This window comes from Copadichromis virginalis, linkage group LG5 (assembly GCF_057382275.1).
Source record: "Copadichromis virginalis isolate Kocher_CV1m ecotype Utaka linkage group LG5, C_Virginalis_male_GT1.1, whole genome shotgun sequence".
Lineage (NCBI taxonomy): Eukaryota > Metazoa > Chordata > Actinopteri > Cichliformes > Cichlidae > Copadichromis > Copadichromis virginalis.
In genome coordinates, this window is record NC_140622.1 from 1,012,555 (window position 1) to 1,028,233 (window position 15,679).

At 41.2% G+C, this 15,679-nt stretch overlaps 1 pseudogene across 1 annotated transcript in view; it reads left to right on the forward strand.

Annotated features, from left to right (window-relative positions):
• Positions 1-15,679, forward strand: part of LOC146708690 (rab3 GTPase-activating protein catalytic subunit-like) — a 28,226-nt pseudogene that overhangs the window by 11,737 nt on the left and 810 nt on the right. The window contains exons 11-14 of the transcript XR_014920620.1: positions 2,025-2,128; positions 2,958-3,073; positions 3,365-3,467; positions 11,936-15,660. The product of XR_014920620.1 is annotated as a rab3 GTPase-activating protein catalytic subunit-like (transcript). The remainder of the gene's footprint in view (positions 1-2,024; positions 2,129-2,957; positions 3,074-3,364; positions 3,468-11,935; positions 15,661-15,679) is intronic.

Here is a 15,679-nt window from a genome sequence, read left to right on the forward strand (position 1 = left end):
TATGATACACGCTGGCGTCTACACAGCTCAGTCCTGAGCTGAGTGATGTAATGACTGATTGCATCGACACAGTCATTACATCAAAATACAACCCCTTTTTTTCGGCACTGAAGCGAAACAGGCTCCGCCCACACAGCCGTTCTGTATCACAGCTGTGATGCAAAAAGATTTGGGCACCACTGGTATAGAGTGAATGGAACCCAGAACCTGGAAGTGTCCAGTGATGTGAGGGTAAAGGACGTCTCACTGTGTACTTTGGTGCACAGATGAGTTGTGGTCGGTTCAGTGAATGCAGCCCATGAGCTGCAGAAAAAGCCCAAATCCTGAGCCCCCCAAGATTTGGGCTCAAGATGTGTTCTGCACTGCAGGCCCTTGGACTCCATCAGGGTTTGGGCCAGTTTTGAGCTCTTATAAGTATCAGAGATGGACACGTGATGTTTTCAGGGCTGCGTAGGCATGATGGGTAGAACATGACCCTGGTGTTAAAATGCAGGTAAATGTGATTTAGTTTGTTTACTCTAACTAGCTACCCAACCCTCACTGTGAAAGGAGCCTGGAAAGTTTCCCCAACATGAATTTCTTTCAGTCAAGTTTTCTCCAGTAATGATCAGAAATCAGATAAAACCCACTCTTTATTTTATTCTACACACAATAAATTGATAATTATTCCAGGATACAGAAAAGTCTAGATTTCGTCTTCAGACTGTCACATCTGGAGCAGGGCATAATTTGAATTGGTTTTTAGAAGAAGCTAAAGATCTTTCAGTCGTGTTGCTGTTGTTCCCTGACACCTGCAGTGCAACCATTAATTTAGCTAATGAGAGTTCACGTATAATTATAACAGGTCTTAGTTTCTGGATCGTCTCTAAGTTGACGGTATACTGCTAAGACCAGTTCTGAGTCTAGAGACAGCCAATGAGAGACACTAGTAAGGACATCACTGAGGAGAGTTTTCTAGTACTTTGGAGAAACCTCAATCAGCTAACGTCCTGCTGTGATACTCAGACCTTTTCTCTAATTAAACCAGAAAGCTAGTTTTCATTTATTCTGTAATATCCCAGAATGTTTCAGCAGGTCAGAAATGCTTTGGTGCATATCCAGGTTGTATGCAAATTAATTCTGATTAAGTCTGGACTACAAAATACAAAACATAGCAACAATAATGTCCTCGTTTCACTTCTTTAAAAAATGTATTTTGATCTTATGACACTTACTAAAAGCTTTACTTCCAGAGGTTGACAGAGACGCTCCGTGCTGATAACACGTGAATGTGTGAAGGTTTGTATCATATCTATCTAATAGACTCCAGTTTGTGCATGTAAATGGAGAGTCCTCTTCACACACTGAGGTTAATTATGGAGTTCCACAGGGTTCAGTGCTAGGACCAATTCTGTTTACATTATACATGCTTCCCTTAGGCAGCATCATTAGAAGACATAGCATACATTTACACTGCTATGCTGATGACACCCAGCTCTATCTGTCCATGAAGCCAGATAACACACACCAATGAGTTAAACTGCAGTAATGTCTTAAAGACATAAAGACCTGGATGGCCGCTAACTTTCTGCTTCTTAATTCAGATCAAACTGAGGTTATTGTACTCGGTTATTGTAGATGGCCCCGCCCCTCCCTGAGCCTGGCTCTGCTGAAGGCTTCTTCCTGTTTAAAGGGAGTTTTTCCTTGTGCCAAAGCACATGTGGGTATATTCCTGGACAAAAGGCTTAGTTTCTATTTGCAGATGTGTTCTGTGATCCTCTGAAATAGCTGGATTAATTAACTCCAATAATAATCCATCAAGACTTTGTGGATATGTTTTAATCTCTGTAAAGATTATTATAAAATGTTGTGAAGGTTTTGTTTATTTCAAAAGGATCTGTATTAGTAAGATAATAGTTTGCAGGTTTACTCAATTTTAGGCTTTTTCTCATGTTAACAGTAATTGAGGTTACAAACGTGGCAGGTCTTTCTTTTAATCACAGCTTTCTGTCACTCTGGAAACACTGTCATTTCTTCTCTTTCAGAGTCTGCTGAAGATATTCCATCAGTGCAAAAAACCATTCAGCAAGCTACAGTTCAAGCGAGCAAGCTCCTGCAGTCCCCCAACCAGGACTACAAGAAGTTAGAGGTCAGTGAAAACTCGACCGGACTTTCCACAAATAATTCAGTTTAAAAGAAAGTATCATTAGATTCACCCAAAAAAGTTTTGTTTTTAAATACATTATTGATTGATTGTTAACTGTGTTTTTGTTGTAGTTGAGTATGTGCTGTACATGAGGTGTACGTAGACTGGATAGTGTGCACCATGGCTGAGAACTTGGCTGATAATTATTATGGCCATTGATGGTTGAACCATGAAAACAGGGGTGTGGTGCAGTGGGATTGTAGTGGGAGCTGGAGTAACAAACTCCAGTGCTTCCTCAGTGATGGCTAACTTTTTTCTAAACCTAGGTAATTCCTTCGGCTGTTCCCACCTGGGCTCAAAGCTTTTATACTCTGCTGATATCGGATGTGTTTATCAGTGATCGAAAACAGAGACTGAGATTGTTATTATTGAGTTTGATCACACGTTAGGTGCATTAAACATATGCTTTAATACTGTCCTAAAGTCTGAGAACAATCATCACTTCTTCACATATAAAAATGTTCTTCTCACTAGCACTCAGTATCCATACAGCCCCTTTTCTTTGAATAACACTGTACAGCTGCACAGCTAAACCCCACCATGTTAGTTCGGCTTGACTGGACAGTCTTGTTGTGTAAAAGCATTCTTGGCTTTCTCAAAGTACATTTAAGTATGCCATGTATCCACTGTGACTCCAAACACGCCTTTTACACCCCGAGACTCAGCCTATAACGTTCCACGTAGGAAAAACCACGTATGTGTATAAATGTGACAGTCTTGGGGTCTCATGCTGTCAGGATTGAGCAGACAGTTGTTCTTGTCCTGTGTGCAGGATTTCATTAACCAGCTGCTGAGCATGGAGACAGTCATCACTCAAGCTCGCTCGCTCAAGGCCAAGTTCTCCGTTCCTGAGGACGACAGCGGAGAGGCTGCTGATGAACTGAAGAAGTGAGTCGCAGAGTTTGAGCTGCGCTCACTGACAGCTTTGTTTGTGCTGTTGGTAACATGTAACAGTCTTCACCGTCACTATAGATAGTTAGTCAGTAACAGGTTGTCACGATGAATCTGTTTCACAAAGACGGCGTCTGAAGGATCACAGTCAGTTCACACGTTTCTTTCTCGCTCATGTTGGTGGTCTTATTTTATAGTTTTGGTGTCTTCAGGTTTTACATGTTCTTATTTAAGTGTTTTGTTTTGTGGGAATATTGTAACATTTTCCACATTGTGTGTTGTCTCTAGGTTTGTGAGCTCCCTGCTGGAGGAACCAGAGGTGGTAGTGACAGGAGCAGGCCAGGGCCTGGCTGGCAGTATAATCCACGGACTCTTCATCAGTGCTCAGAGGGTAACTCTCACTCTGCCTCCGTGTCCTTCCCACGTCTTGCTGTCAGTTTCATGTATACAGTCATGTATTTGTCATCTATAGAGACATCTTTAGAGGTACACACACACACCAGTCAACCACTTATTCAATATCAGCATCAAGAATAGGTCGGTGTCCCGGTCCTAGAACAAGACATGAAGTCAGCGCTGTTTTATTTTGTTGTGGGCAGTCTGAGGTACACCTGTGCACTACTCATGATGTCAGATCAGCATCCTGATGTGGCACACCTGTGAGGTGGGATGGATTATCTCAATATAGCAGATGTGCCCACTACCACACATTTGGACTGATTTGTGACCACTGTTTGGGAGGGATGGTTATATTGTGTATCTGGAATGAATTTTAGGTCTCTACGTCCATCCCATGGGGAATGGGAGCAGTAACAAAGGTGTTGCGTTTATATTTTTGTTGAGTGTATATACTTCATGTAGATGAAACTGGAAGGACGTGGTCAGCACTGATGTAAAGACGCAGTGTTGTCTGTCAGTGTCAGGAGAGTCTGCTCTATTGTAACGTTGTTTCTTCCTGAAACACACAATTGCTGCTGCTGTGCTGTGAAGCACGTTCAGAGCTATAAGAACCAGTCTGTTTAACTATCAATGAAAAATGAAGAATTATCAGTTTGACTGTGTGACAATTCTGCAGGAACAAAGTTGTGCAGCTCTCTCCACAGTGGAGCAGATCTCCTTCCTGTCTTTGACGCTTCTTTTTCTCTTTCTGCAGTAACAACTATTAATGTGCATTTGTATATGTTTACAGTGTTAGCAGAAACAAAGCTTTGGTGGCCGTGACTCCAGAGATGGAGCCGAGTATCTAATCGAATCATCGGTTTGTTCTTTAAGCCTTAAAAGTGTCCATGTGCTCCACACTGGATCCCAGATTGACTCTGATGCATCAACTGGAACATGAATCCAAAATCCTGCTCCTCACATACAAGGTCTTAAATAATCAGGCCCCATCTTATCTTAATGACCTTGTAGTACCATATCACCCTATTAGAGCACTTCGCTCTCGCTCTGCAGGCCTACTTGTTGTTCCTAGAGTATTTAAAAGTACAATGGGAGGCAGAGCCTTCAGTTTTCAGGCCCCTCTTCTGTGGAACCAGCTTCCAGTTTGGATTCAGGTGACAGACAAAACTTTCCTCTTTGATAAAGCACATAGTTAGGGTTGGATCAGCAACCTTAATTAGTCTGCAATAGACCCTGTGCACGAGAAAATGCTAACTTCCTGTTTTAAGATCGGATGCAGGGTTGTACATTTCCGGTAGCTTTACTTTGCGGTCAATTGCTGCTGCAAAGATGGACTCCAAAATCATGTCCAAAATATGAAAACAGAAAGATGGCGTTAAGTTACAAAGAGCAGAAGGTGGGAACACTCACCACTGCTGTGTCATAAAAAAAATCAAATGATCAGTTTTGAGGTTTGAAGCGTGCAGATCGATTGGTGGTTTACATCACTCAACACAAGCAGAACTGCATTACAGAATCAGAAGCACATCTCTGTATTGATTGATTGATTGGTAATTTATTTCAACATGTGAACAATATACAAGTACATTTAGAAAAGAAATAAGAGAGAAAAAAATACTATACAAATTACATACAAAAAAAAACATTCTGATTAATTTACATGTATAGTGACAGTTCTTATGATTTAAACAGGCAGATGTTCAGCATTCAAACTACAGGTGAACAATAGTCAAAGGTTTCCCTGCTAGTCAAGTACACACCTACACAGCATGTCAACAAACCGTGGTAAGGGTCTCTATGCATGAGTATTTACGAAGGGTATGTTGTGACGTACCTTCAAAATTACCGCGGTCCCTCGCTATAACGCGGCCTCGCTGTTTCGTATTGGCTGCAGACTATTGTTGATCTCCTCCGTGCCGTCTCTCCTGTACAGTACAGAATCGCTGATTCATTGATTCATTAATGATTCATTGATGTTGAATTATCTCTCAGCTGCTCTGTTCTCATGTGCTGGACCTGAAAACACGGTTTGATCTTTGGTTTCTGTAATACTGGACTTATTTGTCTACGAAGGTTTGAACTTTGAGAGCTTAAACAAGAGAGAAACGTGTGAAAATGTTCATGTCTGTCTGAGTGTATAAAGTGTGTAGTGAGGGGTTTTACCTTAAAACATCTATAATAATTGTAAAAAATAAAGTTGGCTACTTCAGATTTCACCAATCGCATTTTATTTTTAGAACGTAACTCCCGCGATAAACGAGGGAGCGCTGTATACAAATACTGAGAAGTATAAAATTTGAATCCTGTCTCTCTCTGAGGCGCGGGGGGAAAAAATATCGACAAGTCGATCAACATCATCTACAGATACATTCGACATCTCGAGAAATGTAAATCGCCACTGGATTCGTCCATTTGGTTGAAAAACCCGACCGTGAACAAGGAGCGAATATCACACCGGAAACTAAGCGCTATGCCCTGGAAGTAGCATATGCTAAGGCTCACAGGTCTAAGTTATAGGTCTAAGTTCCCCATAATGCACTGGGTGTTTCTTCTTCACTCAACATGTGTTAGTAGACCTCTCTGCATTCAGTCCGTCTGCCCCTCATCTATCGATGGATGTTTGTTAGAGGCTTTGGTTCCCACTGTCGCTCACAGACGGTCACCTAATGTTTCCTGTGTAACTGCAGGGTCTTTGCCTTATAACATAGAAGCAGCTTGAGGTAACTGTTGTTGTGATGCTGTGTGTGTGTAATAAAGCTCCCTTACTGACAGTGGGTCACCACAGCTTGTAGCTCCATGTATTTGATGTGGCACATTTGCCCTCGCTGACACAACCTTAAAGGGATTTGTGTGTATGAATAAAGTTTATTGTTCATACAGTTCATTGCCGTATGTCTGTGAAAGGCTGAATGAGGGTTGTAGCTCCCTCAGCAGCTGTGGAGCGATGGCTCGTGGTCACCTGATTCAGCCCTGGAGATGTGGTTGGTTAGACACGCTGCTTTAGTTTACACTACAAACCACACTCACCTGTTTACACTCCTTTTGTGTTACAACCACCTTGTTACACTCAAACACCAGATGATGCATCTGAGCCAACTAAGGATTCACTGAGACTGAAGAAGCTCGAGATCATAAGAATTTGAGGCTCAGCTGATACAGTATCATAGGAGAATCCAACCATTGTATGTCAAGAGACTATAGGCAGTGAAAGCTCCATCTGGAGGAGGAACGACGTGGTTCAGAGCGTTGCCTCCTGCAGCTGGTGACATGTTCAGATTTCAGCTCTGTCGGTTAGAAAGTCTGTTTTTGTTTTTCATCTGTGTGTTGCTCTTTCATCCTTTTCTTCTTCCTGTTTCTTGCATCAGGCTGGCTGACTTCACCACTGATGAGGTAACCATGAGCAGTAAGCCTCGTGTCGCTCACAGTTACATTTAACATAGTGCGATAAACACACTCAGTCATTATAAGGTACATCCTCTCTAAAGGTTCACATAACAGACAAACAGGATAATAAAAATGATCTGGTTCTTTGCAGCGTCCTGAGATGAACAACACACGACATTATTACACGTCTCAGTATTTGTTACACTGAACACAAATATAAACACAACACTTTTGTTTCCATGAGCTGAACCGGATCCTGACTGGTTTTGCGACATGTGTGTCATTGTGCTACACATGTACGGCATATTTCAGAGTGGCCTTTTATTGTGGGCAGTCTCAGACACACCTGTGCAATATTCATGCTGTCTAATCAGCACCTTGACATGCCACACCTGTGAGGTGGGATGGATTATCTCAGCTAATGAGAAGTTCTCACTAACACACATTTAGACAGATTTGTGAACAGTGTTTGCGAGCAATGTTCCCTGTAATGTTTCATGTGTCTGAGCGAACACACAAACTCCCTGAGCGTCCCTTGGACCACTGTGAGTAACAGCAGACGTGTGCACTGTGGTCACGCCAGCATCCAAGTTACATGTTTATTAAAATAATCAAATTACAGCATTTACATTTATGTTAGACTACTTTTAATTAACTGCTTTAGCCCACTTACAATGAAAATTAAAACAATCTTCTTCATGACCTGTGCAGCATGTTAACACTAATGGAAGTAAGAATAACTTGAACTTCAATTTTGAAAACACAACTTTCTTTAAATAAAGCTCTGACTTGTATTATGAGTCTGTGGTCTGAGAGAGAGTCTGTAACTCTGTCTGCAAAATACAGTAAATAATGACCAATGTTGGGCAATTAATTATATAGTTACTTCTTCAAAAAAGTAACTGAGTTTTGCAAACAGAGTTTTTTGCAGCTGTTTACCTAAAAATGCAGCCAAGGCGTTTTTAAACAAACATTTCAAACTATTTGCAGAACAATCAGCTGTTCTGCATCAAATCTGATGCCACACAAATTATTTGTGCCGCTCCAAAAAATAATTTCTGTCCACTATGAGATGAAGGAGAACAACAGCCTGATACCTGCAGGCCTGACAACAGGAGATGTATCACTGCTGTAACACCTGTAACACTCAGCAGTCGCCTCATTGTTCTGACACCCACAACAAAACTATTGACTACACTACACACTAACTACACAAGATTTGTGCTAAACTTGGCAATCGCATCTCAAACACCGCCGTCACTCCTAAAACTTCCCCCTTCCTAAACAACTAAATGTCATGTTGCCATATCATTTTTTGATTGGTCGACATGGTGCATTTTTCCACCAATAGGAAAGGCTGGTGGGGGTTTGTTTTGGTGTTGTTTTGGCTCACAGGCTTTCGAGCGTTTTCCTTATAAAACGGCGTTTTTACCGTTTCTTCCCGCAGTAAATATAAACAACGACAGTATTCAGGAAGAAAAACAAACATTGCAGATATTTTTATCATAACTCTGGTTTTACGCGGCCGATCAACACAATTTAAAAACTGGTATAAAGTCCACACTTTGTCCGTCAGTTGTTCCGTCTGTCCTGCTCACGTCTCCAATGGTTGTACACGCCACATCAGCCGCTTTGCTAAAACACCGGTGTCGGCACATAAGGACGCTGTCATAGCCTGTCAGCCACGTTGATCAGCTGCGTATATACGAATGTGAATCGCGTGATTGGCTGGACTACGGGATAAGGTGGCCTCGTTCTGATCCCATACGGGAGCAGCCAGTCACTGACTAACACTGCAGAACAGAATTGTTAAAGTTTTCATTTTAATTTCAATTCAGGTGATTTTTTTTTTTTTTTGTGCGCAACGCAGATTTTCTGTGCAGAGCCCGTGCCAGCAGTGCACAATTGTGCCAGCAGTGCGCAATTGTGCACGCGCGCAGCTTAGAGGGAACATTGCTTGCGAGTGTCGGGTCTTTTGTGTTTGTAGAAAATGTTTCATATCTTTGAGTTCAGCTCATGGAAAACAGGAGCAAAAACAAAAGTGTTGCGTTTATATTTTTGTTCAGTGTAAATGATAAAACATCAGGTTTGACCCAGAATACAGTTTGATCCACATGATGGCGCTGTGAAAAGTGCGCGCTGTACTGGTGGCACCAGTGTCCCCAGCCCACAGACCAGTGCTGCCACTAATCGTCATTAGCAGCATCTAAATGCTGTTTAAAGGTGGACTTCATCTGTCACACAGGAGCAGTTTGGCTTCGCTTTGCTTAAATAATGACCTGGTGTATTTCTGTATACACACCTGCTAAGGATCAGGTGACTTTTATAATAAAAGGTTAATACGTAAAACCTTAAAAATAAAAAGGGCTGTTTTTAGCAGTACACTGCAAAAACTCAAAATCTTACCAAGTATATTTGTCTTATTTCTAGTCAAAATTATCTCATTACACTTAAAATAAGACACAATCAGCTACAGGGCAACATTTCAGTAAGCTAAAGGAACTTGTTTCAAGACAGTGAATCTTGAAACTAGAGAAAAACTAGAGATTTTTCACTTGTTCCATTGGCAGATTTTTTCACTTATTTTAAGCTAAAATATCTTGTATTAAGTGAAAAAATCTGCCAATGGAACAAGTGAAAAATCTCTAGTTTTTCTCTAGTTTCAAGATTCACTGTCTTGAAACAAGTTCCTTTAGCTTACTGAAATGTTGCCCTGTAGCTGATTGTGTCTTATTTTAAGTGTAATGAGATAATTTTGACTAGAAATAAGACAAATATACTTGGTAAGATTTTGAGTTTTTGCAGTGTATTTAGGCTGCAGTCTGTGTATTATGTCCATGATATTCTACATTACAGTACAAACAGTAATTATATAAAGAACAGATGGATCAGGATCCTGTCTGTTCTTTACTATGATCTCAGCTGATAATGAGGCTTGAAAGAGACATGTTTGAACTTTTGCATTGATCAGACAAATAAGCCTGCATGTTTGCATGAGCTTTACCTTTAACTGTAAAACATGAAGCCTTTATTATTAAAAAAACAAAACCCTTTTGGTGTCATACAGGTAAGAAAGCAGTGAAGCGTTTTTCTCTCTAACAGATGTTTCATCTGTTTTCTCTGCCGTTGCTCTGATGGGACCTGCAGGGTGTTTTTGGTGACGTGGAGGTTTGCACGTTTCACTTGCTGCCTGTGGTTCATGTTCTAGTCCCACTGTGAAGCACATAGACGTGTCCTGACTTCCTGTCTGTCCCACACTCTGTTGTCTCTGTTTGTTGCTGCCAACAGTACAAGTCATCTTTGCAGATTTTACTGAATTAACAAAAACATGTTTACTGAAAGACTTATTCAGTAAACATTAGGGCTGGGCCATATTATACCGTTCACGGTAATACTGGTATAATGTTAGGCAATGATAGGAAAATGAAATATCGCGATAGAATATGAGTAAAACGCGCATGCGCAGTGCCTTTGTTTTCATACGCACATGGCCGATTGTTGAGTGAAACAGATGAACCAGAATTGGTTTGTAAAAATGGTGCAACTTCCGTGATGTGGAACTGGTTTGGTGTTTGTCCGTCAGATACACAACAAAGCACATTTTTTTTGCAGAACATGCAAGCGGCCGTCGTTACTGTCGTATTTGTCGGACTAAGATGCTCTTAAATCTGGGAGTAATCTGGGTCCTAAACTCCGTATGCTTCAGGTCAAACAACACTGCAGCATCACTTAGAGTTAAAAACTGTCTAAATTCTTTCATCTTTAATAAAACGATCAGCATTGCTGCTTTACCAGGTGTAACTATGAAGTTTAACTTCCAGGCATCCATGAAAACAAAATTTATTACATTTAACGGAGTTAGAAGTTAGCAGGAAGCTAGCGGAAGTTAGCTCGCTAGTTTCGCTAGTTACCTAAGCATGATATTGCATGTTCTGACTGAGAGATTTCTGAAAAAAATCAAACGTACAGCTCTGCTACCACTTCCAACATAAATGAAGACAGGAAACTAAACAGCAGTGACGTTTGTAGGGTTACTGAAGTTGGGCTAGCTGGTATATAATGATGTGCTACGTGATCGCTAGCGACACAGCTATGTTAGCATAACATAAACAGTGAAGCTGGAGGACGAACACTAACACTTTTCCACTTATAAAAGTTAACATGAAGGTTCTTCATGGTTAGAGACAAATGCAATCGCATGGCAGGATGCTGTAAACGGACCAAACTTCAGTCAGGAGAACAACTGAGATAATCCATCCACAATACGAGGTTAGTCATTAATATACTGCAACAACATGGGAATAGAGCAGCTGCCAGAGAATTCAACATTAATGAATCAATGGTACAGATGTGGAGGAAGAATGAGTTTAATAAAGTTTGATTTATCTGACTGCTTTGTTTCGCTTAATGTGCGTTATAATCCCGTGCACCGAAAACTACGTACTGCACACTGCAGTTTAATGTTGCAAAGCAGCTCTTTTTAACTTCAGTGGATATTATACATGGTTATGCTCAGGATATGTCAGCCCATTTCTACTGGAAATGCCTTTTGGTTAAACTTTCAGCAAGGAATTTGCATTTGCACTGTTACATTTTTATAAAGCTTTAATGTACATAAAAAACAGCTTCTTGTTTAAGTGAAAATAAATGGAAGGTTGTCTTTTTGCGCTAGTAATGTTGTGGAGTTGTATTTTGTCTCGCATCAATTATATCGTCAGTTATATCGTTATCGCAAATTTTCAAATATATATCGTGATAAATATTTTTGGCCATATCGCCCTGCTCTAGTAAACATGTTTGTTACACTGAGACTGAAAAAGAGATCCCTGTTTAAGCTCATAGAAAACGAGCCTCTGTTTTACTTTATTGAAATCATTTCTAATCACAGACAGGATCAGCAGCGTGCAGCTGCAGTGAGGTGTTAGTAGAGGAGCTGTGTTTGTGAGCTGTAGTCTGGATCAGGTCTCTGTGGGAGACTCGGTTACAGTACTTCTGAATATCCACGTGTCCACCTCACACAGCACATTTCTTCAGAATCAGTTGCTGTTTGCTAACATTTGACCTTTGCCCTTTTAGGCTGCCCTTCTGGCGCCCGTCGATAAGGACTTGGGATCTGACAAGAAGCAAACTGGGGGAAGCAGCAGAGTACCAGACTTCCCTCCTCCAGCAGGCCGGGAGATCTTGTGTGCCGCGACCAGCAGCGTACTCCAAGGCGCTGCCTCAGCGGCTCTTCTGTGTCCTGATGAGGGAGGAGTTTAGGTTGACCGGAGCCTTTTCCACAGACACGTCCTTCTTTTAAGTCCTGTGAACAATTCACACCTGGGATAAAGATAAGTGAAGGACACAGGATGGAGACTTTCACATGTATGAACGTGGCCATGGAGTAAGATCATAGAAATACATTTCTTCATTTGTTTGCTTTATTTGTAAGAATGGTGCAATATTTCAGCATCTACGGCTCGCCCAAGCTTAAAAGCAGGAAGCAGTATATTACTGGCATTGATTAAGAAGCATTTATGGCTTTGTCTGGAAATATGTGAAACTACATCCTTCTCTGTATTCATAAATCTGCAGCTTCCTGCAGCTGTGATAAAACAGTTTCACACTAAAACCTTCATTTTACCTTCAAAGCTTCTCTTGATGCCTTTTTAAGGAAATGAAATTTGTCGTTAGGATGGAGTTCCCCATCCTGCACTCACCACACGCTAACACAACCTTCTCAACTCTGATATTTAGTAGATTATATTTCAGTTGCAGGGATTGGTCCTGATGGTAAACATGAGAGCCGGTGAGGACTTCATGGGTCGTTTCAGCTGAGCTCCATCCTCCAGCATGTCCTGCTGCTGGATTAACACACAGCTGTTTGTTTGCATCCAACCAGAACCAGACCGTGCAGATCTTATTCCTGTTCATAAGCTGATTGTTCAAACATGAAGCTCTTTGACGTTGTATAAAAACTGAAACGACACTTTACAGCTGACTGTGATGTTTTAAATGGAGCTGGTTCCTCGAGGCGCGTCCGACAGCATGAGGGGAAAATTGGTTTTGTAATATTTTCTTTGTTTTGTTAAGGGTGTATCCATCCCATGATACAGACACATACAGTTTAAACGAAGCACTGAAACTTGCACATATTTATTATAGATGCACTGAAGCTAATCGAGATATTTGCTGTCAATCTGTGGCTGCGATTAAACACTTTACTGGAAACTTTATTAACTAGTAACTTCATCAGTCATGACAGAAGCTAATATTTCTGTGCTAACATCGTTTAAACAGTAACAGCTTTCCTCCAATATAAGCTAACATTTACACCGTAACTTTAAGCTAGCACCATAAAGACGGTAAAACACGTAATAACATCTACAAATGCATCTTAAAGCTGTTATATTAGCACTCGGTGTATTACTAAGATAACCACATTAACATTACTGACACTCGCTGACTTTTAATAGTCATTCTATAAATGCTGTCCGTTTAAATGGTCTTACCTGTACCCACTGCATATCCACCGGGTTCCAGCCAGAGTGGATTCTGGAGTCTTCCACGCTCCTGTTAGTGATCCTCCATCTGGATGGATGAGAACAACCTTCTGAACAATCTAGCAGGAGATGGCCCATATCTATGGGACTGATTTGTGCTAATAACGCCCATTGTATGGACTGATAACAGCCGAAGCGGGTGAATAAAGTCACCCAGTAGCTAGCTGTGCCATTACCCAGCATACATCACTCCCTCCGTAAATGCAATAAACGATACAAAAGTATCGTTCTACCTGTTTTTCAGGTAGTTGTTTACATTATATAATTTATTGTGTTCAGTATACGTCACTACAATGTGATTTGGAAAATGTCTAAATATACCGACAGCAGGCACTTCCGCGGCAATCTCTTCAATCGGAGGACCCTTCACGTCAATTCCCGACGCGAGAGGGGTACCCTGCGCGTCCATAAGTGCAGCAGAGGGAGCCTGACCATGCGTCACACGTTTGACGAGTTGGGAGTGAGAACGTGTTGTATTATCGGATCGTCCATCTCTAGTAAATAGTGCACACTCATACAGTGCAGACCAGCAGCGGCACTGCTCACATATTTTGTGCTCTAAGAAGAAACCAAACCCAGCGAGTGATGTCACAGTGATTGTGTCCATCTTTCATATACAGTCTGTGGATATATCATGGTTTTAATGCCTCTGACAGCTTGTCATGAAATACAATGTGATTAACGTGGTTTTGTTTTAGAGGACTGAGGGACCTCCAGGGTCAAGAGGGTTGCTTTTGATTTTTGTAAAGACTCACACGGTGTGCTCGGGTGCTTGAAAATCTTTTCATCTTCACCAAAGCCCTCTGTTGGTTTGAGCTCAGTCTAAATGTGTTTGTGGTTTTCTGTTTGAACCCTGAAAGAAAAATTCAACTTCCTATTGCCGAGCTAATTTGCTTCATAATGACTCTGCCGGGTCATTATGAAGAAAATTTCATCAGGATCTCAACAGTGGAAACAGGATCAAACAATCAAATGTGTCTGTGCAAACGAGCTGAAACCACACAAAAGGATCCCAGACCGGCCCCGTCTCTCAAAGCGATCAACACGAAAGCTTGTGAAGTTTCATTTGAGGTCACGCAGGTTACATTTTCTTTGAAACTACTGACTATGTGTCAAATTCAGAACTATTGCTGCAATGTGACCCAAATAATACTTTTTATTCTGTATTCAATGAGATTACAGTCGTATCGCTGGGAGATCTGGCTGTTATAATAAGGGAAAAGTTAATGGAGTTATCAGTCGTCGCTGTACTTGAAAGGAGAGATGGCCCAGCCAGATTTATTGTAATAAAATGCGTGGACAGCAACATGAGCCCACAGTTTTATGTCTCTATTGTTTTATAGTTTGGAAAATGATTTGCCAAAGATGAGTGCTTCCAGTTTTCTGCAGACTGCACGACCTGACTGTGGAAGTCTGTTTCTGCCACCCAAATATGAAGTCGATGATAGTTTTGTGTTATTTTCTTCACAAGTTGGAGTCAATAAGTGGAGATAATAACCTGTTAAGTTTTGAATCATGATGAGGATCTCTGTCAGTGCCTGCATAAAAATCTCAACTGTAGCTCAACACAACCAAGTGCAGTACAATGAAAACACTGACCCCGGGTTTAACGAGGACCAGAAGGATCCGGAACAGAGTCAACGACTAACTAAATCTGACGGGTACTTCAATACAAAAACACACGCAGAGTTCATTTTTCATGTGCTGCAGCCTCACAAACAGCTGATATCATGGAGATATAAAGTCAGAGCAACTATACGTTACTCTTACTGCGCATTTTTAATTTCTTTTATTATCCCTTTATCATCCAACCAGAGTCAGAGAGGAGTCGACCCCACCCACCACAGGGCGAGAGGCGGGGTACACCCAGGACAGGTCACCACTGAAGTACCATCAAATCAAATGAAACATCCCTACACAGCAAATTCAAAAGTGTTAAATGTTTTGGTGTTAATAGTCTCCTTGCAAAAGTAGAGTTAATTTTACTCTAAGCAGAGTCACATTCTTTTAATGTAACTCTGAGGTGTAAAATGATAGTAGTTAAAATCGAGTGTTAAAAATGATTGTTTCTCTGTCAAATCTGGAGGTGTTACAATGGAAACATTAACTCTTGACCTCTTAACTCTGAACTCCTAGGGGGGCTATGACACCAACAGAGTAAATTCACAGACTCCGCCCCCAGCACGGCTCCAATCGAAGCTGAAGTGAAGCCGTTTCAGAACATTTTGCTCTACATATTTGAGTTGTTTGCCATGCTTGGTAAGTCATTTTTTCAAAG